Genomic DNA, 26,038 nt, shown 5'->3' on the forward strand with positions numbered 1-26,038 from the left:
AATCCCTGAGAGGAAAGGGGTCTCCCTGAGAGGAAAGGGGTCTTCTGCAAGCCCTGGGAGGAAGGGGGTCTTCTGCAATCCCTGAGAGGAAAGGGGTCTGCTGCAAACCCTGGGAGGCAGGGGGTCTTCTGCAAGCCCTGTGAGGAAGGGGGTCTTCTGCAAGCCCTGGGAGGCAGGGTGTCTTCTGCATGCCCTGGGAAGCAGGGGGTCTTCTACAAGCCCTGGGAGGAAGGGGGTCGTCTACAAGCCCTGGGAGGCAGGGGTCTTCTGCAATCACTGGGAGGCAGGGGGTTTTCTGCAAGCTCTGGGAGGCAGGTTTTCTGCAAACCCTGGGAGGCAGGGGGTCTTCTGCAAGCCCTGGGAGGCAGGGGGTTTTCTGCAGGCCCTGTGAGGCAGGGGGTTTTCTGCAAGCCCTGTGAGGCAGGGCGTTTTCTGCAAGCCCTGGGAGGCAGGGGGTCTTCTGCAAGCTCTGGGAGGAAGGCGGTCTTCTGCAAGCCCTGTCAGGAATCGGGCAATGCCCCCCTTGCCTTCACCAGAAGGTACCAGAGTTGTCTCTCTCTCTTCCTGTTTGAAAACAAAGGGAATCATTCGTGACCGAGAATCAGCTCCACGATCGCCCGGCCAACCCTGTGTGAGCCCATTTGGCCGGCACATCACCCACAGATACTCTTGACTTTTGAAAAGCAGCAACACCTGCATCTTGTGGATAACTCTCACCTCACTTTGTGTAGACGTCAGGTGATTGGAGGAAACTCACGGTAGTGCATTTCTCGTATGGATTGCGCTATTCCTTTCACTTTCTCTGAAACCTTCCGGGACATGAAAAGGGGGACCTGCACAGAAAAAAATGAGGGTGCAAAAAGATAGAGCCAAACTGAGTCGGACTGGGATGAAAAAATGGGACCAGGCCCATTTTCTCAAATCATAATTCAGGACTTTTCACAAAAAACGGCGTTGGGGTATCTGGGAGCACATTTTTCAGACAATGCCAAATGGTGCCCATTAAAGTACATCTCTGGCTGCACAGCACGCAAACGGCATACATCACTTTTGCCCAATGCCAAATTTGCCCAATACATTTTTGCTGCATTTGTTTTCAAGTTTTATTTTACGACAAATTGGTAGATGGTAAATTGGGTGTAAGGTTTACAGTGGATAGTGGTGGGCGATGTAAGGGTGTGTGCAGGGGTCTCCCTCACTGTTCATGGCAAAAAAACGGCAAAAGGGGCTAAGAAATATTTGGTGAAATTGCCACTTGGCAAAAATATTAGGCAAAACTTCACAGCATAGAACAAAGCAAGGAAATGCATTGCTTTGGTTCCCATTTCCCCACAAAACCGGACTAAACTTGTCCTGGGAGCATAGCTCAGGGGCTACACACTCGCGGAGCAACACAAGTTCGATCCCCGGGTCCGCACTTAGAAACCTCTGGGTAATGAGCGCATTATAAATAACCAATTACAATTACACTTCGGGCATTTGCTTTTTGCGACATTATCCAATCGAAGCCTGCCTAGAGGACACAACACTGAGCGAGTGTGTGTGAGGAGGAGTGAGAGGCAGAGAGAGAAGGAACAAAAAGATCGGGAGATTGAAACGGATCTCTTCCGAAAGCACCAACAGAGGCTTTGGTCTTTTGTAGTCAAGCTGTGGCAGCGACGTAGATAGAGGGACTTGCACAAGTGTTTTCAGATCTGCAGGTCTGAGGAGCAGAAGCACTCTTGGCTCACCAAGGGAATGCACGTATCTTGGCTTCAAGCAATTACTTTTATGGGTGTTTTGTGCTTCTTATTTTATTTCAATGTGTGTACAACAAACTTTCTCGTTAGCAGCTGAGATGTTTGCCATGGGAGACTGCCAGCAGTGGGCTTGGCATTTCATACAGTAACGCAGTACTCTTGGTGGGAGGAGAGAGGGATTTTCATTCGACCTTCAGGTATTTTGAAAGAACACGTTTTAAGGGTTTTGCGGACCAGGAGGATGGTGTGTGTATTTCAAACCTCTGCCAGGATTGATTTATCGATAGTCAGGGTGCGGCAGGAGATGTGCTGCTTGCGAGTCTTCTCTTTACTGGCTAGCTTAGACTCTAACCGTTCGACGGTTTTGCTACGTGAGGCACGTGAGCCTCTAGAAGAGTGAAGTTTAGCCGCCAAGCATGTTGGTGTTCCATTCGGGACTGCTTTGCAGGTGATATGTTGTCTTGCATTTGTATAGCGCCTCCTGCTATGGTTTATGGCGTCAGAACACTTTGCCTGTCAGAGGGGAGCAATATGATAGAATGGTATCCAGTGAAAATGTAGCCAACAAAAATGCAGTCAGTGAAAATTTTGTGATGAAAATATATCTGCAGTGAAAAAGTTGCCAAGCAAAAAGTAGTCAAAAATGCAGCTGAAAAGTAGCCAAAAATATAGTCCTGATAGGGTAATTGATAGGGTTAAGGAGGGTTTAGTGGGCCTGTGGCTGCATGGTTTAGGGTTAGGATATGGGTTGGGCTAAGGTAAGGGGTTGTGGTTTGGTTAGTTGTTAGGGTAGATTAAGTGTCAGGGTTAGTGTAGGGCTAATAGATTAATGGTTTGGGTAAGTATTAAAGCATGCAAAGGGTATACATCACTTAGGGAGGTTGGAGAGGGCTGGTGATCCTGGAGTGGGATAGAGGTTAGGATAAACCTAATGGTTAGGCTACAGTAAGCATTAGGGTAAGTGGTAGAGTTGCGCTAAGGGTAAGGTTAATATTAGTATTAGAGCAAGGGTTTGCGTTAGGGCAACGGCTATGTCATTTGTGGAGAGCTGATAGGCTCACTCTTCATTTTCTGTTTATTTTGTATTGAGTCACATCCAAATAAAATGGGGTAGCGCGCTGAAGGGTTATTGTTCTGTAAGACTTCAGTGTAGAATAAGAGTTGTAATTCGAGTTAGGGGAAGGTTTAGGAATAGGGTGATTGTGAGGTTTTGTTAGAGGTTTGGGTCATATTTAGGGTTACGTCCTTGTACATTTGTGTATTTAAAAATAGCAGTTTGAGCAACCTTATAACTGGTAACATTTTCACACTTTGCATTGCTTGTATTGAATGACTACACTTTCTAAAAACAACTTTTTGCTGACTACATTTTCACATGACTACTCTTTTCTGGAGACATTCATACATAGGGCCTCATTACGACCCTGGTGCTAATGGATTACCGGTACCGGTAAGGGTACCCGTACCGGTAATCCCTTAGAGCCAGATTACGAGGTCCCTTTGCGGGTTGGAGACTTTAACGCCTGCTTTTTGCAGGCGTTAAAAACCAACCTGCAAAGGGACCTTGGTGCTAAGTACGGTGCCGCAATTTGCGGCACCGTACTTAGCGCCTTCCCCATTTCCATTGAGCCCTATGGGGCAAAAATGGGAATGGGGAAGGGCCATGGTGGCATGGGGAATTACCGCCCCGCCAACCTCGGAATGGGGCGGTAATTCCCCATTCTGCCATGGCAGAGTCGATAAGTTACCGGCATGGACCATGGTGCTATTAGCACCAATGTCCAACACCAGGGTCGTAATGAGGGCCATAGAATCGATAGAACATGCAGTAGAGGTAGGGAGAAGCAAAGTCGGGTAGATAGTTGTGGTAAGAGCGGAAGATAGAAGTTTGAAAAAAGCTCCCTGAAAATCGAGCAAAACCAACCTCACATTTTTGGGGTGGAAGGGGTTTCCTCATTTATGGCATGCGTACCAAAAGTGCTTAAAAAGACAAAACCTGCTCGGCAGTGGTGAGACTTTGAGCACAGACGGCAAAGCCCTTCCATTTACGTCCTTCCCTTAACCACCAACAAACATTTGGGACATGCAGTTTTGCCTGTGATCATGGCGTGGAGAGGGAGACAGTGAAGCACACACAGTGCATGCAAGATACAGTCGAATTGCAGTAACCTTTAATGAGGTGGACTGCAGCATGGTGGACTGCCTTGAGAGGGGGGGCCATGTTCGAAGTTGGGAGCCTTGTCAGGAGGGCATATTCTTGACTTTAGGTAACATTTTTAATTTCATGCACAAATGAGCCGTCATCAAAATTAATCTAGTTTGTATCGATGGAAGTATTTATGATATGGATGAATTGTTTTGAATTTAATTGGATGCATTATCCGAATCAGCATGGATTAACCATTGAAACTGGAATGGTTAATCAATAAAGCAAATATGATCGAATTTTCATTAATTAAATTAGTTTCTTTGTTCAGCACAAGTGGTAAATCCTTAAAGAACACAGAATTACTATTCATGTGACATTAGATGGGATTCCTTGTTAGAGACCCTCAGTAGCAGGCAAGATCTTAACACTGGTAAGTGTAAAGTGTGTTTATTTGGCCACCGTCTATTTCTACTATTACATGTGTAGCTATGTGGGATTTTCCTGCCCCCATTCTTTATTTTCCAGTATAGATGCAGTCTCACAGTGAAATACTGATCTGATCAAATTTAAAGCTGGAGATATAGTGCACGATTTTCGGTTAAAATCTTGACTACGTTGATAAATCATTTGTCATTGTTAACCAACTATGCCAATGAATAAGTTCTTTGTTTTCCGTGGCTTCACCCTGAGTGGGGCTGGTGCACTGCAGGTTTGTATATTGTGAGGCTGAATGGAAATCCCATTGGAAATTACACCCATAAACCCCCATCACAGATCTCCACATTCTCGACAAAACATGCACACCTCTGTTTTCAGAGATTGGGGCATGATCCTGCTATTTGGAAACATTCATATTTCGTTTCTAGGCTGAGCTCCTTGGTAGTTTTCAAAGCCATAAATGAATTGGTGTAATACTTGCTGAAAGATACCAACTGGTTAGAGTTGACACCAACCAAAGTTACCTTATACAGTCTAAAAGGGGATACCAGGAATGTATGTAATACTGAAAGATACTAATTGTCTGGAGTTCCTAAGATTGGTTACCCTCCTTGGATCATTTAAAAAACAAATCTGTGTCTAAAGGGTATAGATCTGACAGAAGGTATGGGGAGAAAGTGTGTTGTCCGCGTTTCCTTAATTTGTTTTAGATTTTGTTGTACAGTTTTATCATTTTGACATACACTTTACCTATATTTTTAGATTTGGGCTTACATTGTCATATGTAAGTACAGGGGGCCTTTCTTTCCATTCCATCAGGCATCCATGAATTCTCATCTTTCATGCAGAGGCAGGAAAAATCAGACGCCAGGGAGTGTTCAATGTGTCTTTTATTCATTCAATGACAGGACAAACTCAAATGCATTTCTGCCTTCAAACCCATCTTTATAGATGTTCTGGGATTAAACAACACTTATATGCAAATTAACACCTTATACAGGGTATGCTTTTAATAGGCCAATTTAGTCAAGAGGCAAAACATTCCTTCAGTATCATTGGATAACTTTATCACATGTACAACAGTTTTACATTAGCATATCTGGCCTCCATAATTTTCTCTGATGCACAAAATTGATATGCCTATTTTAGACTTGGCTGGACACAACTATGACAGTGCTCAAATCCTGCCAAGAACATCTCCAGGCGTCAGTGTCTGCTGCTTTATCTGTTTTCTGAGGTTATGCCAAGTTAGTTTAGTGCTAAAAACCATTGGAAATATATATATATGTACTCTTATTGTATGGTGCAAAATAATACAGCTGGTCTCTCAAAGTAGTTTGTATGACACCATTTGTACCCTCTTCCATAAAAACATCGAAAAATGTATCTAAGCTTCCATTAATTGCCTGACCTTATCTTAATCACTTCGAGTTGCTGCCAACAACTGTCTCCAAATGCTTCAGCCCCTTTGGCTTGTCTGGAAACTCTTGGCATGGGTTATAGTTCACCACTCCTAGCTTAGGACTAGAAACCATTTTTCATTTGAATATTCTGTCTAAAATATATTTTTGTTTGACACTGCACCTTTCTTCAGGGACTATATTCTTCATTTATTTAAGCATTTCTCACTTTGTATCCATTATTCATAATATAATATACATCCTTGTGCACTTATGGTGTGTGTGTGTGTGTGTGTGTGTGTGATGTTAAATCACCCTTCATGCCCTGTGTCAGCCCAGCCCAAATGTGGGCAGTGCCATCTGCACTTTTTACTTTTAATAAAGGCAATCTAATCCTGATTTCTACAATGATGGACAGGAGAGGGACCGATTTGATCTGCCTATGATTTTATCTATATTCAGTTGAAAGGGGAGGTTTTGGCAGTTCCTATACATGTATTTAAGGAAATTTGATTCATGAAATGTGACATATTATTTAAACATTGCTTTGCTCAGCGTTTGAAAAAGGGTGCATCTTAACGCAGCACAAGCACTCCTTGTTGGAGCGTAGATTTAGAGGTGGCTTCATGCCTGACTCCTCACAACATTTTGCTGGTGATTTCTCTACTGGATCCATCTACGTTCAAGAAAACCAAGAGGCTTCGATGTCTTTAGAATTACACTGAAAATGTTAGCTTTGTCTCCACGGCTCCATTTGGGGGATTGGAGGAAATCCAGAAAAATCAAAAGCTCCCAGGGAAATCAGTCTCTGCAGTTTAGAAATGTCTATGTGATAGTCAGCCAGCACAACAGACCTAGAGGAGAAGTGCCATGACCAGTAGCTTGCATGCATAATGATGAGTCCACTACAGTTATTGGAAGAAAGCAAGGTTCTTGTGTCACCTTGCCCTGGATTCCGTGCAAGATTGGACTGATCATTAAATCTATTGGGCAAATTAACATTTTCTCAGATGCATAAGTGCTTCAGAGCAAGACCTTGATGATTTTGGATTGCATGCATGCTCTGAAACGCATCCCTTTTAACCAGACCACCAGCCCAAGGCTGCCTCTAAAGAGAAATGTCAAGGCTGCTTGTAGAATCCTCTGTTCTGTCCCTGTTAGTCGCATCCTTACATGGGGGTAAAGTTAAGAATGTATATTCCCTTTAAACTTAATTGCCACATACATCTTTCCACTTCAGGTCTGAGATTCTGAATAGTCACTCAATAACCGTTGATTACAAACTGGCAAATCCATGCAGTGAAATAGACTTTTAATGTACAGATTCAGAAACATATTACACAAATGTGTCTCTGGGGCTTTCCAAACATTTTCTGGGCCTCATTACGAGCCAGCCAGTGTGGACTTAACATTGCTGGTATAACCATACCGCCACCGTTTCCGCGACGGGCAAATTCCGACCTATGATCCCGGAAATGCCACCACCACAAACCACCACCGTGGAGTTAAGGCACCCGTAAACTGCGTCGGCAGGGAAACCCCCCAGTTACCGGCAACACCTAACACCGTGCGCATTACGAGTATCACGGACATGGAAACACCACCACAAAAATGGCAGAAAAACCATGGACACGGTGGCGGAATCGCCGCCACTGCAAACATGACGTTAAGCAGTGCCTGGTGAGCTGAATCTGGCCACAGGTGCACTAAATGAGCCCAGATGGACCCAGCAGGCCACTGGGAGCCTACAAAAGGCCCACACCCAGGCCAACTCCAAACACAACTATGCAGGCAGCAGCTGTAGCAGCATTGGGACTGGGGCTATTGAACCTACAGGCAGCACTGCACATGGTGGCAGTAATGGTGCAGAGGAGGGTGAGGCAGAGGCGGAGGAGGTGCAGGTGGCAGTTAGCAAACCCTGCACCCATTCCAAACCCAATTGTGCAGCCGGAACGACCCCGCAGGCAGCCTGCAATACCCCGCATCAGGGCCTCACACTGGAACCTGACCCCAGGACAGATCCACACATTACACCAGCTGGACCGTCCAACAATCATGTACATCACCACCATGATTGAGGACGACATCAACAGCCACATTGGCATTTCGACCTCAATCCCCCCCCCTGAAGGTGGTGTCGGTACTGCATTTTCTTGGCACCGGACTTATCAGCACACAGTTGGTGAGCTGCACTGGCTCTCACAACCCTGTTTTTCTAAAATATTGGGACAGGTACTGGATGACCTGCTGCGCCATGCATCAGAACACATCGCCCTACCCCATACCCTTGCACAGGTCATTGCCACCAAGTTGGCCTTCCATGCCATTGCGGCCATGCCAAATTGCATAGGTGCATTAGACTGCACCCACATAGAGCTGACAATATCACGTGCAATGGAGATGGTCTACCGCAACAGGAAACAGTACAACTCACTGAATGTACAGATGGTATGTGACGCCGGACAAGTGATAACACATTGCTGCGCATGTTTCCCGGGGTCAACACATAACTCAATGGTCCTGCGGAATTCAACATTGCCACGATACATGGAACTCTACGCTGGACAAAGCACATGGCTATAAAGTGAGTAAAACTGCCAATGCACAGGCCCTGTGGAAGGGGGGGTGTGTCCAGGGCAATGACCTGTGTGAGTGGGCTGCTACAACTGCACATGCATCACCCCCCGGCCCATGTAAGGGACAGTCAGCACAACCCACACTTCACTAAGCTACACATGACAGGTTGCCACAGTGGGCCCCTACACACCCTGCCAAATGAGACACACAACCAATACTACCAGAAGCCCATACAACATGAGCCACTTAATACAGCCACCCACACTATGCACCACTGCCCCCCCAATGCACATGATTCCTGCACATGAGACATCCTGCATCAACCACATCATCACAGTCTATTTATTGACTCCTCCATGTATGTACATCACTGCACAATGCCATACTTACCAACCACTATTTCCCGCAAGGGCAACTACATATGCACAGCAAGTCGTTGGGCAATGTCCAAAAGCCAACGTTGACATGTAAGACCCAGAATTGGTAATCACCCACTGGTCCGACCACTGCTTGGTCCATATGGATGAATGAAAGATAACACAATATTGCACTGCATCTGGTCAAGAAATGATACCACAAAAACTGACATGTGTCCCACATTTACATCCCATGTAGGTGATGCTGGATATGCACTCACGCCATGGCTGATGACGCCTGTAAGGAGGCCAAGGAACAGGCATGAGGAGGTGTACAACAGGGCACACGTCCACACACATGGCATGATTGAGAGGACATTTGGCATACTGAAGGCCAGGTTCTGCTGCTTAAGCAGAGCTGGCGGATCACTGCTCTACAACCCAGTGAAGACGGGTACATTTGTGCTCATGTGTGCCATGCTGCACAATCTGTGCATGCGCAGGAACATTCTGCTGCCCCCAGACACAAAGGATGATGATGGAGTTGAAGATGGGGATGGGGATGATGACGGGGATGGGGATGGGATGGCTCCACTCCCTCCCAGGGGTGTACAAGATGGTCAACAAGCACGGGATACACTCATTTGCATTTACTTTTGAGAGACTGCACATTGAAACCATTGCATGGATATGACGATGCCGGTCAATAAATGGATTGACTGCAAATGAAATGACGGATGTCCACTCATTATAGAATTTTCCCAAGGTGATATATTGTAAACAAAACAGGAAAGAAGGTGCATTGGGTAGGGAAGCTGTACACCCATGACCACCCACCAGCCAAACATACCCACCCCCAACCAGGCCCCAAACTACTCACCCCCTAATGGACCTCCCTCACCACCCAAACATACCCACCCCCAACCAGGCCCCAAACTACACACCCCCTAATGCACCTCCCCCACCACCCAAACGTACCCACCCCCATACACACATCGTGTCTACAAATGTCATGTCTATCGCCATCCTCACATTGCACTATTTGCGTGGGCGCTCATGCGCAGGAGTGTCCTTACTGGCGGGTCCAGTCAGCCGACTAGAGCGCCTCCGTGGGCTGGCAGTGGCAGCGCTCGATGGGGTGGTGCTGGCTGAGGTGACTGCTGCTGTGACTGTGGACACATGTCCTTGAAACGCCTGCTGGGCAACCAACATTGACTCTGCTATGCTGGATTGAACACTGTTGCCTTCCCCGACATGATGTGCCATGGCGCCGATGGTGGTGGCAAAATGTCCAATGGCCCTGGAGAACCGACGCACTGATGTCGCATTGCTCTCACGCTGCAGCCTCACCTCCTCCCGCTGCAGCCTGGCCTCTTCACAATGCAGCCTTGCCTATTCACGCTGCAGCCGGGCTTCCTCCAGCTGCCTTTCCACAAGCTGCGTCAGGGTGGCCTGTTGTTCCTCAATGTGCTGAATGCAGGTACTGAGCTCAGCCATGGAGGGTGTTGGGGAGCGCATGGGGCTCTGCATTGTTTGGGGGATGAACTGTAGTCGATGGATGGATGACAGCTCATCCGTGTCATCCCCCTCACCCTGTTGTACAACTTCGGCCTGCATGACCAGGGCACTGTCATCACTTGATGCAGCCTACTCAGCAGTGCAGATGGCCTGTAGGATGGCATCCAGGGCCATGCTGGGTGCCTGCGTGGGGTTGGTGGCATCCACTGGTACATGTATGCCCGATGCAGCTGGTGCTTGTGTGCCAGAGCAGCTAGCGTCATTCTCCTGGGCAGGATTGCTGCGTTGGGTGCGTGCAGGTGGCCGCTGCATCGCCTGTTGGCTGTCATCGCTGTCACTTGCCATGGCTGTGTGGATACAGAGGGCATGCTGTTAGTTGTGTGATATTACTTGATGTGTCCATCACATGCATCAAACTGAACGATCCATGACCACTTGCATGTACGCACTTATGGGTGTTGATGCACTCAGGTGTGTGTGTTTCTGCTTTCATCATGCACGCACTGTGTGCATGTCCTGGGGACATGCATTGGGGGTGTGTTATTTGTCATCTGGGTGGTCAGTGGATCCATTGGGTCACTCCTACCCTGGCTGGTGGGGGGTTGGTCAGTGGGTCTATTGAATCACTCTGACCCTGGCTGGGGGGGGTTGGTTAGGGGAACCATTGGGTCACTCCTACCCTGGCTGGGGGAGGGGGGTTGGTCAGTGGTTCCATTGGGTCACTCCTATCCTGGCTGGGGGGGGTTGGTCAGTGAGTCCACTGGGTCATCCTACCCTGCTTAGGGCCTGGGGGGTTGGTCAGTGCATTTACACTTATGGCTTTGTACTTTGTGCACTTACCAGCATCTGCAGGTCAGCTCACTCCTGCCTCTGCGTCTCTGATGCCATGGATGCCCTCGAGGTGCAGGACACTGCTGCAGTGCTCCTCCCATGATTGCAACTTGAGAGGGGATGCAGGGTCTCCACCGGTGCCCGTGCTGTGCTGGCGGTGTGCAGCAATGAGGTTGCACACCCTGAGCCTGAGGTCATGCCACCGACCGATGTCCACTTGCGTGCTGCTTCCGCCCACACCTCCTTGCGGCGTTGCTGGGTAGCGTGCCGCTGGTCTGCGTTGAAGACCATTTCAGCATGCTCCACAATGTGTTCGACCAGTACTGTCAGCTCGGCCTCACTGAAGCGCTGCTTTCGCTGTCTACGTGCTGAGATCCTGGATGCCATGGTGGTAAATGTATTCTCAGTCTCAGGGAGGTGTTCTGACCTATGGTGTCTGAGGATGGCAGTGGATTGTGCTTTCATTAATGGCTGCCTCTCTGCTTCCTTTTTTTTTTCCGGTCACGGTATTGGCGCTTCCGGTGATTCCGTGTCCGTGACGGCAGGGGTGGACAAGGGTTTTGCACCGGCTTTTTGTGGCGATATGTCCGTGTGCGCGGGTGTGTATGTGACGACAGTGACACTGTTTCCGCCTTGGTGTGTTACGCGCGACCCACACGCTATAATCGCCCATTCATTCCGCAACCTTGCGGTCGTGGAAACAGTGTCACCGTCGTCACGGAATCACCGGATTACAGACTGACAGACTTGTAATGAGGCCCTCTGTGTCTCTTTGTCCCAGTTGGCCCAGGGGTGGTGTTTCTCCCATTAAGCTAGACTACTTTGTCTATAAATCGAATGGGCCGTAGCTCATGTACTTGCCTGTGATGAGATTCTATCACCTATCTGTGTCCTGTCATCAGCATGTTTCACACCATAACTATGCATGTGCACGGGCACATGCTTACAAATGTGCCTCATAAATTCTGGAATTGCCTTAAGAACTCACAGATTCAAAATCAACATAAGAAAACAACATTACCTTCTTCTGACAGTACAGATGCATATGGCCATATAGTGTTATATTGTTATACTAATATCTAACACCTCTCACCAAAACAACTGAACCTCAAAGTTTGGGACTGGAAACAGGCTGTTTTTAATGTGACTATTCTGTTTTATTCAAAATAATAAATAAGCGGGGTGCTTGTGCAGCCAAACAAGATGTCTGCTTAGTAATTCTGCTTTGCATTTCCGTCTGACTATCCTGCTTGTGGCAGTTGTACCTGGTGCTCATATGTGCTGTACATAAAGGACTGTGAACCCCAGATGGGGAGGTGAAATTGGAGCGAGCCGGGGCAGCGGCAAATGCACTGTGCGGCCTCTGTGACAACTGTGGCCTAACTGATGTCAGGACCGGGTGGGGCCGCAACCTCCCGCCGTGGAGACGCAGAGCTCAGCTGCGAGGCGGCATTGCTCCCTCCCGTGCTGTCATTGGCACGTTGACACAAACATTGACTGTCCCGGCGGATCTCATCTCGGCACTCCGGGGGCCCACGTGCACAGTGGCAGCCCCCACTGTGACCAGCTTCTTCGCTACTGGGAGCAGGAACTGTGCCGGCATGCCTTGGCACCTGAGGCTGTGTCCATCTCTACACACTTGGAGGGGAGTGTAGAGCTGGGTCCCCCACACTATTGTTAAACGCTAATTATATAGTGCCTCCTTAGTATTTATATTGGCCTAAGCCTATTCGCGATACACGGAAAACTGCATTGCAAAGTTCCGATTTTTGGATTAACTTTCCCACCATTTTAAGATTCATCCGCCATTTTGATTTCTACTTGTGTGATCTACGTTTTAAAATCGTGGACTATGTTTTCAACTTGCAACCAAGCCTTCTGACTTTTGAGTTCTGTTAATGTTCAGACTGTCCGAGAGCCGAATGTTTAAACTAAGCAAAGAGACCTTGCACTTCATATGCACTGTCATCTAAGTGTTGTCTGCGCTCACAAGCCTCATTCTTGTATAAACGTTGGGACAATGAAGACCAAACCTCGAGCGTATGCTTTGGCTGAACTGCATTGTGCAGGAATGTGGAACAAGGCTTACTGTGGGATCCTAGAACATACATCGCTATTGTGTCTCCACGGAAATACAAACCTATGTAATCCTTTGCATAATATTGCATAATCTGTGTGTGAACTAGGCACAAACTCTAGACCAAGAATTATTAACGTAAAGAGAGGCTGGACAATATTACACGAATTGTATAAAAGCACAAATGTTTTGATGTCCAGTACCTCACTCTCCTCACTGTGTCAGCTGGTACACACTACAAGGTGTTGGGGCCAGATAGCTATCTGTTTTGCTTTGTAAACTATACAGTAATAAAAGATATGTGAATCTTTTAGCCCGTGATTGGTGTATTTCCTTTGTGGTACTCAGCCTAGACATTCCTTTTGTTCTTTCAGATGGCGCCCGAATAGGGACCCTCAAGATTGATGCCACCTTGTTGAAGAGTTGACGCGGCTATCGGACCAGGATTGGACGGTGAGAAAAGGGGGCCCCTTTTTGGATGAGATGCGACACCTCAACAGTACTGCACGATCTGATAACTGGACGGTGAGCACGCAGTCCGAGGCAGCATCCTGACGAGGGTCCATATATCGAGGCGGGCAGTTTTGCCGAAATCACCATCCACGAGTGTCCTTTGTCCTTTGTAATCCGATAGGACCTCCCTTTGTCCTTTGAATCAGGTGAGTCATGCCCCGATTACTAAGTATCCTGATATTTGGTTGTAGTATTGTACTCGCGAGCACAATCAGTGCCAGGTAACACCATTAATCTGACATGCCTGGGAAATTGTCTGCCTGTTTCAGAGCGTTATTCCGCAGAGACAGACAATCTTTGGAATTTTGCCATCTGGTACCACAGGAGGGGTCGCCGGCATGTACTATGTACTGTAAGTATGGCATTGGTAGTGTAGTATTCAATGATATTTGACACAGACAAACTAGACATGCTCCCGAACTTCAGTGGCCAGTCAATGGTAGTTTTGAGATTGCTGGGATAGATTATTCAGAATCTATATCGTTAATGAAAACAGCTAGACCTGCAGCATTTGGTGTAATACAAAATTGGAAAAAGGAAGCTATGCATCAACTTAAGAGTAAAGAGAAGCATGCATGTCTTCACATGTCAAATTCTGAAAAGGCATTATTGTATGATCAACAAAAACAGTCAGAGTCTGTTAGAAAGATGGATAGGGCTTTTCAACTTGGTATACAGAAAATATATCCGTCTAAAGATTTTCATGCCTCAGATGAGCTAATTGATAGCCTCTTAAATTAACATAGGTCTGGTGCCACTGCACCACCTCCTTATGGACCTATTCCTGCTATTTTACCTCTTCCCGCTGTCGTTCCTGCTCCCGTAGCAATTCCTGTTCTTCCTGTTGTTCCTCCACCACCAGTTATTGCTCCGCTTTCTGTTGTTGTTCCTCTGCCTGTACCTTCGCCTTTACCGACTGCTACTGTTTTAGTAAAACCGTCTTTATTGCCAGTAGTAGTGTCTCCATTACCTGTTGTACAGGATTTACCTACTCTCTCTTTGCCAAGCGGTTCTGCTCCACTTGTAGCTGATAAAGGGTTGAGTGCTGAATTAAAAATTGTAACGTGGAACACAGTTTCCAAAGAAAAGAGGAGAAATTTGACTGCATTGGCTAAGCAATGTATAAAGAAAGGTGAACAATCTACTGTCTTAGCTACACTGCTTAATCTAGAAAGTATTCCAATCAGAATGTCTTTATTTAGGGGATGGGAATATATTTGGCTGTAATGTGGAATAGATTGATGGACACAGATGTCCCACAAGGGTTGAGAGATTTGAATGTTTTAGCTTATTCAAGGGATACTGCGGAGAAAGTACATGAGCCTGTTGAGAGGGTTTTTGAGTTTAGAAGGGAGTTAGAACGGTTACAGAATGATGAAATAGATGGTGATAGTTTGGACGCTTTTTATGTGCAGAAACGGTTCCTACGTCCTTGTAAATCAATGAGTGAAGAAACGCAAATTTGCACAAGGGATGCGCTTAGATGGATTTCAGATATGTCGATATCTCCTGTAGAAGTATATGATACGTATAATCAGTATACTCCAGAAATGCAGAGGAAAGTGTTACAGGTAATGGTAGAGTACCTGCAGGATGAATGTAGAAAGAAAAAGGTTTGTTGTCCCACGGAATTATTGAATATTTATAAGAGAGCTTTTGCGTCCGATACTGCTTCCACCACTTTAGTGCTCGATTTGGCTCTGTTGCTTAGTAAACGTTCTGAGTTGCCTCCTTCTCAGTTGTCTATGAGAAAGGTTCCTTCAACATTCGTTCCTAAAGTTGAGATTCCGGCTAATGTTGCAACAGACGCAGAAGCCATCGATATTGAAGCTCATTATGTATCATAGTTTGTTCACGTCCCGTTCTCAAGACAGGAAGTGAATACTATTAGATAGTCAATTCCAGACATTAGGAAAAATCCAACAGGGTTTTACAAAGAAATACAATCTGTCGTGCATTCGTCAGTTTTTACTTTGGGTGATATAGACTTGTTGTTTCCCATGCTCATACCTGCTGATTTATGGAAACAGATTAGGACTGTAGATGATCCAGCGGGGTTAGGTGACACGTGGGTTAACTTGGTTAGGTTAGATTGAGAAAGGAAAGCTGGTGAAAGACCACCGCAAGTGATACAGACTTTGCCAGATAGAATAGTAACAAAATTAAAGACTTTGATTGCAGAGAGAAGGATTGTTTGGGACAAACTCACTGCTTGTACCCAAGGAAAATCTGAAGGTGCTACTGAATTCTTTAATCGGTTCGAACAAGTATTCCGAGATTTTAGCGGACAAGATTTAAGCACCGAAATTATGACTTGCGAGAGTGCTTGGCAAGCTAAATCACAGTCCAAAGTATTGCATATGGCTCATGATTATGAGAATAGAGTCAATAATAAAAAAGAAAGGATCGAAAAGAGAAGGGGAGATTTAAAAACAAAAGTATTATTGCAACAGATGGTCAGAGGGCCTAGAGGTGGAAATACACAGTTCCGAGGTCAATTTGGTGAAAAAAGTAATACGCCACTGGGTCCTGTACATGCAAACCAATGTGCTTATTGCAGACAAAAGGGTCATTGGCGAGCACAATGCCCGATCCTCCAGCAAAGGTCGAATAACCCATATGGTGTCATGGGTAGATGATCCAGAGGCCGCCCTGGGGTAGGGGGTCCTGGTAGAAGCCAGTTCACTCAAGATTCTCAGTCTTTTTTGCAAGATAATCAGCAACCTAGTGTAGATAGCAGAAATATTTTTGATAATACTTCAACTGCCTATTTTTCAGAAGATCTTGGCCCTCATTACAACACCGGCGCAAAACCATGGCACTATTAGCACCATGGTTGGGGCCGGTGTTGTAACGGGTCCGCCATGGTTCAATGGGGAATTACCACCCCATTCCAAGGTTGGCGGGGCGGTAATTCCCCATTGAACCATGGCCCTTCCCCATTCCCATTTTCGCCCCATAGGGCTCTATGGGAATGGGGAAGGCGCTAAGTACGGTACCACAAATGCGCACCGTACTTAGCACCAAAGTCCCTTTGCGGGTCCCTACTTTAACAGTGTAGACCAGCCATTAAGGTCGGGTCCCGCAAAGGGACCTCGTAGTAAGGTGCTAAGTGTTTAACAGCACCGCAGCCTTTTACGGCACCGTTAAACACTTAGCGCCAGGGTCGTAATGAGGCCCCTTGTCTTTGATGATATATTGTTCCTTTAGGACAGCCCGAAGCAGGGTCTGGAACCGTTGCCTATTCCTGTTAATCAGAAAGGTCCCTACGTTGAGATGATGATGGGGAATAGGAAGCATCTATATTTGATAGACACAGGAGCACAGAAGTGTTCCATTGATCATTTACGGGTTCCAGACATTCCACTGTCAGGGCAGAAAAACGTTTCTGTAGGGTTTTCTGGTATGCCAGTGGTTAGTCCGGTTTCTCTGCCGGTACCGATTTCACTGGAGCCATTTACAGATCACTGTCCATTTCTTCTGACAACAAACTGTGGAGAGAATTTGTTGGGGTTGAATCTGTTGAAGGAATTAAATGTGGTAATTCATTGTTCTTCGGATGGAGTGCGTTTGATGATTTCACCTCAGCAATCTTCTGCCTCACAGTTTCTGATTATACCTTTGCTTCCAGAATTCAGTGAAGTTCCGGCGTGTTTATGGGCGGTTGACGACAATGATGTTGGTATTTTGTAAATTGAGCCTGTTAAAATTGTCTTGAAACCAGGAGTTAAGTTGCCACGAATTCCACAATATAAGATTTCGTTTGATGGTGAGCAAGCTTTGAAGTGTATAGTTTCCGACTTTGTACATCGTGGAGTAATAGAAGAAATTGCAGGAAGTTTGTGCAATAGCCCGATTTTACTTGTGTTTAAAAAAGGAGATAATATGATCCCATTCTGTTTCATTATCGATTTACGCGCTATCAATAAGATTGTTGCTCCACATTTTCCAATTGTGCCTGATGTAACAACGATATTGACAATGATTCCAGCTTCTGCTACTCATTTCAGTGTGGTGGAACTAAAAAATGCCTTCTTTCGCATTCCCATACACGTGGATAGTAGATATTTGTTCGCGTTCACCCTGGGGGGACGCTCATTTACATTCACCCGTGCACCACAAGGGTACACTGAGAGTCTGAGCATTTATAGTAGGGCTTTGAAAGAGCAGCTTGTTAGACTTGAGTTGCCTTCTACCTGTACATTACTACAGTATGTTGACAACCTTCTCTTAGCTACAGATTCAGAAAGTGCTTGCAAGGAAGGCACTGTGTTATTGCTTATTCATCTAGAAAAACATGGGTATAAAGCTTCATTGAAAAAGTTTCAGTATTGTCGACAGAAGGTCACCTATTTAAGCTATCTCCTATCAAAGGAGGGAAGAAGATTGACACCTGAATAAATTAAGAGCATTTCTGTCATGTCTGTCCCAAATACACAGAAGGAAGTCAGAGTCTTGATAGGAATGGCTTCTTACTGTAGACAGTGGATCCCTAACTTCTCACTAGTGATAAAACCAATGTTGGCATTGACAAAGAAGGGCATTTCTTTGCCACTACCGTGGAACTTGGAACACCAGAAAGCTTTTGATCTGCTCAAGACTGCACTGTGTTCAGCACCAGTTTTGGGCACACCAAACTATGATAAGGCCTTCGAGTTGTATGTGCATGAACGTGATGGATGTGCTTTGGCTGTGTTAACGCAGGAAAATGTGGGGAAGACTAGACCGTGCGGTTATTTTTCCTCCACACTTGATCCTGTTGCATGCGCTTTGCCGAGATGTTTGAGAGATGTCGCTGCTGCTGTTGCATCCGTAAAGCAGAGTGAGGGTATCGTTCTAGGCCAAACTTTAACCGTCATGGTACCTCACTCTGTAGACGTTCTATTAAATAGAACGCAAACATAACACCTTACTTCCGCACAATTAACAAGATATGAACTGATTCTGTTTGCACCGCATATCCAAATTAAAAGTTGTTGCGTATTGAATCCGGCTGAATTATTACCTCTTCCGCAAAATATTGCTTGCAATGACGAAATGTCACATGACTGCCTTTATACTACAGAGCAAGAAACTAAAGGCAGGGTTGATTTGAAAGATACACCTCTGAATGATCCACAAGGGAGCTGTTTTGCGATGGCTCCTGCTTCAAACTCTGGATGGTACACCCGCTGCTGCTTATGACATCACTACATTAAGCATGATCTTGGAAGAGAATTTCGCATAACTCCACGCAGGCTGTAGAGATTATTGCACTGACTCGAGCTTGTGAACTTTCAGGAGGGCTTAGAGTGAATATATTTACCGACAGCCAGTATGCCTTTGTGGTGGTTCACAACTTCGGTAGACTTTGGGCAGAAAGAGGTTTCTTGACCTCACATCCAACATGGCACCTTCATAGTTCAGCTACTCTCAGCACTTGTACTTCCTACTGAACTAGCAGTCATGAAGTTCACCGCACATCAGAAAGTAGTAGATGATGTAGGGAGAGGTAACGATTTTGCTGACAGGATAACTAAACAGACTGCTACTGATTTATACTCAGAAATGTATGTTACAAAGGAAGCCACAAATACCTGTACAGTAGATGAAGGGATTGACTCGATGAAGAATATTCAAGCTGATGCCACTTTAGATGAACTTAAATACTGGGCTGAGGGTTTGGCAAGGTTGGATGAGAAAGGGTGTTGGGTAGACAGTTCGAAAGGAAGATGGATGCTACCCAATGCATATGTCATCGCTATGATCACAATGGCACATGGTCCCAGTCACATATGTGCTAGGAAAATCTGTAAAATGCTAGAATCTGTCTGGGTGAATGTCAATATCTCAAAAATTGCTGAACGTTTTTCCAGAGTTGTATGGTTTGCCTACAGCATAAAGCAGGGAAGGGTACAATGACACTGAGGGGTAGTTTCGGTCCCCCCTCTGTGCCTTTTGAAGTGATTCATTTCAACTTCATCGAGATGGAGCGCTGTAATAACTACAAGTATGTCTTGGTAGTCATTTGTGCCTTTAGTAAGTGGGTTGAAGCCTTTCCTGTGAAAGATGCTACAGCAATGACAATGGCGAAAACCATGCTTAAGGAATATTTCCCGAGGTTTGGTTTGCTTGCCAAGGGTCATCTGGTCAGATAATGGTTCACATTTTATCGCTGCTGTTATTCTGCAAGTATGCGCAGGATTACAGATCGATAAAAAGTTCCATTCGGCTAGAGACGCTCAAAGTGCTGGACTTGTAGAACGCCATAATGGTATCTTGAAGAATAAAATTGCCAAGGTTTGTGCCAGCAGTAATTTGAAATGGCCAGACGCCTTACCTATAGCACTACTGTCCATGCGGACAACCCTACAGACTAGAACTGCGCTCTCCCCCTATGAGATAATAATGGGGAGGCCAGCTAACATTTGGAACTTGCCTAAAGCTAAGAAATTGAGAGGTGTGGAGCATTTACTTTTATCTTAATACTGTGACCAGTTAACTCAAAACTTTGATTTACCAACAGGTGCGAGAAGCCCTCCTATTTAAATACGAGGGGCCGGGGCACAGAATTCGACCCGGTGACTGGGTGCTCACAAAGTCATTTGAGAGAGCATCCAGACTCCCACCGCACTGGAGAGGACCATTTCAGGTCCTGTTAGCCACACAGACTGCTATACGAGTAGCTGGTCGACGACACTGGATACGTGCTACACACATCAAGAGAATACCTTTCCCTTTGCCATACGACAGAGACGAAAAAATGGAAAGTACTTGCTCTGCTTCTGGTGTTCAATCGGTCATGAACAACATCAAGGGTATTTTGGAGACTCTTTCTGAGCCCTTGGGGCCTGGGGAGACTGCTGCTTTGTCTCTGAATTCTTCTTCGAATCTTTCTGCACCCTTGAACGACCTTGCCTCTATTTCACAACTTCCATCAGGAAGCAACAACACACTGTTCACAGATCACGCAGTGCCTAGAGTTTTTAGGTACGATCTGCATCCATGGCACTAGACTTACAGCACACCACAGCTGTGCCCACAGGAAACGACTGTTGAGCTCTTCCCTTGCCACTTTTGTGCTGAAACATAACTAAGTGGCTGGGAATAGTAAAAGCTATCTTCAATCAAGATCACGTGGTCAGGAGATCACCAGCAAACACACTACGGTGTTTATCGCAGAATTTTTCAGGAAAGAGTTTCGAGGAACAATGCCGGTCGCTATCTCTTCTGTATTGGAGCAACCGATCGATTGTGTGGCTAACAAAGACATTGGACAGAAAAATACATGGTCCTTGAGGACATATTGTTTCCTTGTAATTATGTTAACCGGTCTAACAGTAGTAATTGCTCTTGGGTTTTGGTTTATTGAGGGGGTGCGCCCACTTGAAACTTTTATACCCACTGAGAGTGTTCCCACTATGTCTTCTCCTTTCGTGCATCTGCACACTCTATCTCCTAGGGATTCTTAACACAGACAGAGTTATCACAATAATACTCTTTTTTTAATCATGATTAATCATGTTGCTCCCCCTCCCTCCAGCACTATCTGAAACATTGTCATGCCTAGTATGATAGTCACTTGTTTTGTTCCTCCCCTCCCTTTCTGCACCCCTCTCCCTCACCTTTTGTTTTCCTCTGGCTCTACCAGAAATGTTGTCAGGCCTAGTACAGTAGTCGCCTGTCTCTTTCCATTTCCTTCCACTCTCCCTCTCCCTTCCTCATCTATGTCTTAGCACTTAATTTCTCATCCTTACTGTTCATGGCCTGTAAGAATGTTGTTGTATTTTCCCTTGTTCCCTTCCTTGTTCCCTTCCTTGCCTTGAAGCGCTTTGAAACACATTATGTATAGGCGCTATATAAATAAACTATCATATCATGAATGCGACTCATGCGATTCTGAATAGAACTAATTGCTGGATCTGTTCGCATTTGCCATTTGCCATTTTTGTCAAAGGTTTCCCCCCGGCTCACCTGAGTTCTCTTCTTGTGGCCTTCCGCGGAGGACTCCTTCTCCCGGCCGGACCGGGACTTGTATAAGTGCACGCGAGTCGAGTCTGACTCCAGCGCGAGCGTTCAAAGTTCCAGGAAGTCGCGTATTCCAGGACGTCCAGGAAGAGGATCGAAGAAAGGTAAGAGATACTGGAACAGGGAAAAAGGGAAGAAGAATAAGGGAGGTAGCCAGGAACTTGGAAGGGTAACGCCGAGCAGCACACACACGTCGAGACACTACCTAGAGATAGCGTTAAGACGCGCGGAGGCGAGGGGCGTGGCCCATTTATAGAACGTGCCGTGTCCAACGTACAGGCTAGTACGGAACACGGCACTGGGCACGGCCATGTTGGAAGTATCAAGGAACACACTCTCCGTCTGGACCAGGACCAGGAAGACCAGAAGGGGCTATGTCCATGGTTCATGACAATTTTGCCATTTGCCACAAGACGGGGAAAAAGGGTTGGGCTGGTATGTTCATCCTTCGCCTCTAACTACTGCGTGCTATGCCTCTCTAAGGGCATTATTCTTTGATCGTTGGAATGATAGCATCTCAGGGAATTTTGATGGGACTAATTTGAATGAATTTGAAAGGCGAGTCCTGACGCCTCAGGGATGCTCCCTTTTCGCAAATAGGAGCAAGCTAAATGTTGCTTTTATTAGGCCTTCCGATAAACGTTCTAGACCTTTCCAATTGTTAATTACTTTCAAGATGGCTCCCGTAGGCAACCGGGATGCCACGCCCCCTTCTTACACTATCAATCACAGCCCCAACTCTGTTTCCTTCTGCATACTCAGTCAATGGGTACTTTTGAGGGTTGTACCAATATTGCGAACTTGACTAGTGAGGACAGACCTTTGTATGTAGGTGATCCTGTTTATTTTATTTGTGGCAATGAAGCTTATCCTTGGCTACCTAGGGATTGGCAGGGTACTTGTAATTTGGGTATCTTGCCACCAGGGGTATATGTAGCTAGCACCTCTGTGGTCTCTAGGGCTCGTCCAAGGCGGGACAAGACCGGTGATACTCCTTCACAAGTCATGGGTAAGCTAGTGAAATCCTTTGTGCCATTTTGGGGACAGATCATGAATTCCGAGGATATTAGGAGACTAGCTAGAGTATTGGAGAGAACCATCAACCGGACCACCGACATACTCTACAACATGACGTTAGAACAGAAAGCGATTAGATTAGTGGCTCTACAGAACCGGATGGTGTTAGACGTCATCCTGGCTGAGCATGGTGGTGTATGTAAATTGGTGGGATCTTCTTGTTGTGTTTTCATACCTTACTCCTCCCTGACCATATTTAAGGCAATACAAAATCTGCACGTCCTAAGTACAGAGGTACATGTTCCAGAGGGAAACTGGGATCTTAGTGCTTGGTTCTGGGACTTTTTACGGTCTTGGGGATGGAAACTCTTTTCAGTCTTAATGGTAATCCTTGGTATTCTGTTGTTCTGTTGTTGTTGCATACATTGTCTTCCTGTCATATGTTCGATGTTATGGGGATGTTGTGCGCAAACTGTAGGAACATTAGGACTGAAAATACATGCACCTAAAAAGATGACTAATGTATTTGTAATGGAGGATATTACTGTCAAAGATTTGATGGCAATTGATATATCTGATGACTGTGATTCAGGATGTACGGACATTGAAACGTGGAGTTACGAGTAAAGTGAATATTTTTAGTAAGGCTCTTGGTTAAGGCCAAAATGAGGGTTTGTTAAACAGTAATTATATAGTGCCTCCTTAGTATTTATATTGGCCTAAGCCTATTCGCGCTACACGGAAAACCGCGTTGCAAAGTTCCAATTTTTGGATTAACTTCGCCGCCATTTTAAGATTCATCCGCCATTTTGATTTCCACTCTTGTGTTCTACGTTCTAAAATGGTGGACTATGTTTTCAACTTGCAACCAAGCCTTCCGATCTTTGAGTTCTGGTAATGTTTAGGCTGTCCGAGAGCCGATGTTTAAACTAAGCAAAGAGACTTTGCACTTCATATGAACTATTATCTAAGTGTTGTCTGCGCTCACAAGCCTCATCCTTGTATAAACGTTGGGACAATGAAGAACAAACCTCGAGCGTATTCTTTGGCTGAACTGCATTGTGAAGGAATGTGGAACAAGGTTTATGGTGGGATCCGAGAACATACATCGCTATTGTGTCTCCATGGTAATACAAACCTATGTAATCCTTTGCATAATATTGTGTAATCTGTATGTGAACTAGGCACGAACTCTAGAGCACGAATTATTAACATAAAGAGAGGCTGGACAATATCACACAAATTGTATAAAAGCAAAAATGTTTCGATGTCCAGTACCTCACTCTCCTCACTGTGTCGGCTGGTACACACTGCAAGGTGTTCGGGCCAGATAGCTATCTGTTTCATTTTGTAAACTGTACAGTAATAAAAGATCTGTGAATCTTTTAGCCCGTGATTGGTGTATTTACTTTGTCGTACTCAGCCTCAGTATTCCTTTTGTTCTTTCACTGTTAAACATGGTGAGTGATCAGATCCAGGAATAGCAGCAGTGATACTTGTGGCTCCATATCTGGGAGTGTAACAATATACCCAGCTTGTGTGGAGAATGTTCCTCTGACTATCACATTGTCAGCGTGTGTGGCGCTGGGCCCCCTAACCTTGTGCTACCTTACCCTGTAATTGCGGGCCAGCTGAGTCTGTAAGAGGCTGCTCTCCCAGATAGTGTTGGGCTTTGGAAACTGCTGCGCAGGCCCCGCAGAGGGTCTGTAAACACTGCTCAATGCGACTCAGGGAGTGTGCCCCCCCTGCCTCAAGTAGAATTGGTACCCCCAGGGACCAGAGAATGATCTGAGTGGAGCACCCCATGCTGGCACCTGGGAAGGCTGCCATTGCACAAGTTGGAGACAGAGCTACCTTGTGGTTCTGTGTGGCGGGTGTGAGTGCAGTGGACTGGGGGTCCTGGGGGAACAGCTCTGCATCTACACTGACACCTGGCAGGGTGCCTGTGGTCAGATTGAGGCCTAGTATAGCCTTCAGGCACTAGTGGAAATTACCGCTTGTGATTGCTGTTCCTCTTTCTGCCTGACCACACCCTCCTTCCTCCGTGGGAACCACATATCTGCCCAATATGACAAGAGCTGCCGGAGGTGTTAAATAAACAGGGCCATGGATAAATATGCTAAATTAGCCCCCCCCCCGTGGGGATCCTGGAGCATCACACCAACCTCAGCCCGACCAAGATCAAGATTTGCTGCAGTGCATGAGACGCTGGATGATATCACTGCAAATGTTTCCTCCATGCGCTCGCAACTGGCGAAGGAAGTGGTTCCCATAACTGGGGCGGAGGTGAGGATTGGTGCTACAGAGGGCAACGTACAATTGCTTCAGAACACAGTGGCTACCCTTGCAAAGGATGCAAAGCTTGTGATAAATAAATGTGATGACCTGGGATCAAGTAGGACCAATATCTGCATTATAGGGGTCCCGGAGGATGCCTTGTCTGGGGGCATGGAGCAGGCGGTGCAACATCTGCTCAAAGAACTGCTAGGAGATCTGCAGTTATCCTCATTCTTTGCAGTGGAACGTGGCAGTTGAGCAAAAACTTTAAGTTATCGGAACAGAGACCATCTACTGTGCCTGGCCAGAGACAAGAAAGATTTGCGTCTAGGCTCCCAAATTATCTGGATCTGTCCATATTTTTCACTACCAGTACAACAGGAGCACCGCCAGTTTATAAGTGTCAAGAAAATGCTACGTGAACGAAAGATACAATATGCAATGCTGTTCCTGGCTCACCTAAGATTCCAATTCCGGGGTAAACTATATTTCTTCTCGGTCCCAAACACAGCAGTAAAGTTCATAGAAGCTATGATCCTGATTGATAATCCTGAGGAGGATCCTGCTGTTGAGCAATTGCCAGGTTGACAGTTGTTTACTTAGATACCTGCCAGATGTCTCTGTTTAATGTATGAGTACATAGTATCATATCTATAATTTACTGTCACCACTCATCTACATGTCTATATGTGATTCAGTGTTTCTTTTTGTGGTATGTTCAATTGAGACAACAGTTAGCTCTGTTGCAGATGCTCAGTAAATGTTTGCCTCTGTAGGTTCCTTATGGCCTAGCTGGGTTTTGATAGGGTTGAGAGGATGCGGGGAAGGTTCTACACTGCAGGTTGGGGAGGGCAGTAAGGGTGGGTGGGGAGGGATTGGGATTCCTGCTGAAAACAGGTCTTAATGAATGTTTAAGCGCTGGTTGCGCATTCCACACAAGGTGGGTTGAAAACCAGGAAAATGTTCTGGCAATAGAGTACACAGATGTTGTTGGTCCGGGTTATTCAGGTGGAATGGACATTGTAGAAACCATGGAGGGTATATTATCACCAAACTATCGCTACAGTAGGGTTAAATGTGATGTGCTGGAATATTAGGTGCTGGGGAACTTCACCAAATCACTGAAACTGATGGCCTAT

The sequence above is a fragment of the Ambystoma mexicanum genome, chromosome 3p (assembly GCF_040938575.1).
Source record: "Ambystoma mexicanum isolate Mex_15411 chromosome 3p, UKY_AmexF1_1, whole genome shotgun sequence".
Classification (NCBI taxonomy): Eukaryota; Metazoa; Chordata; class Amphibia; order Caudata; family Ambystomatidae; genus Ambystoma; species Ambystoma mexicanum.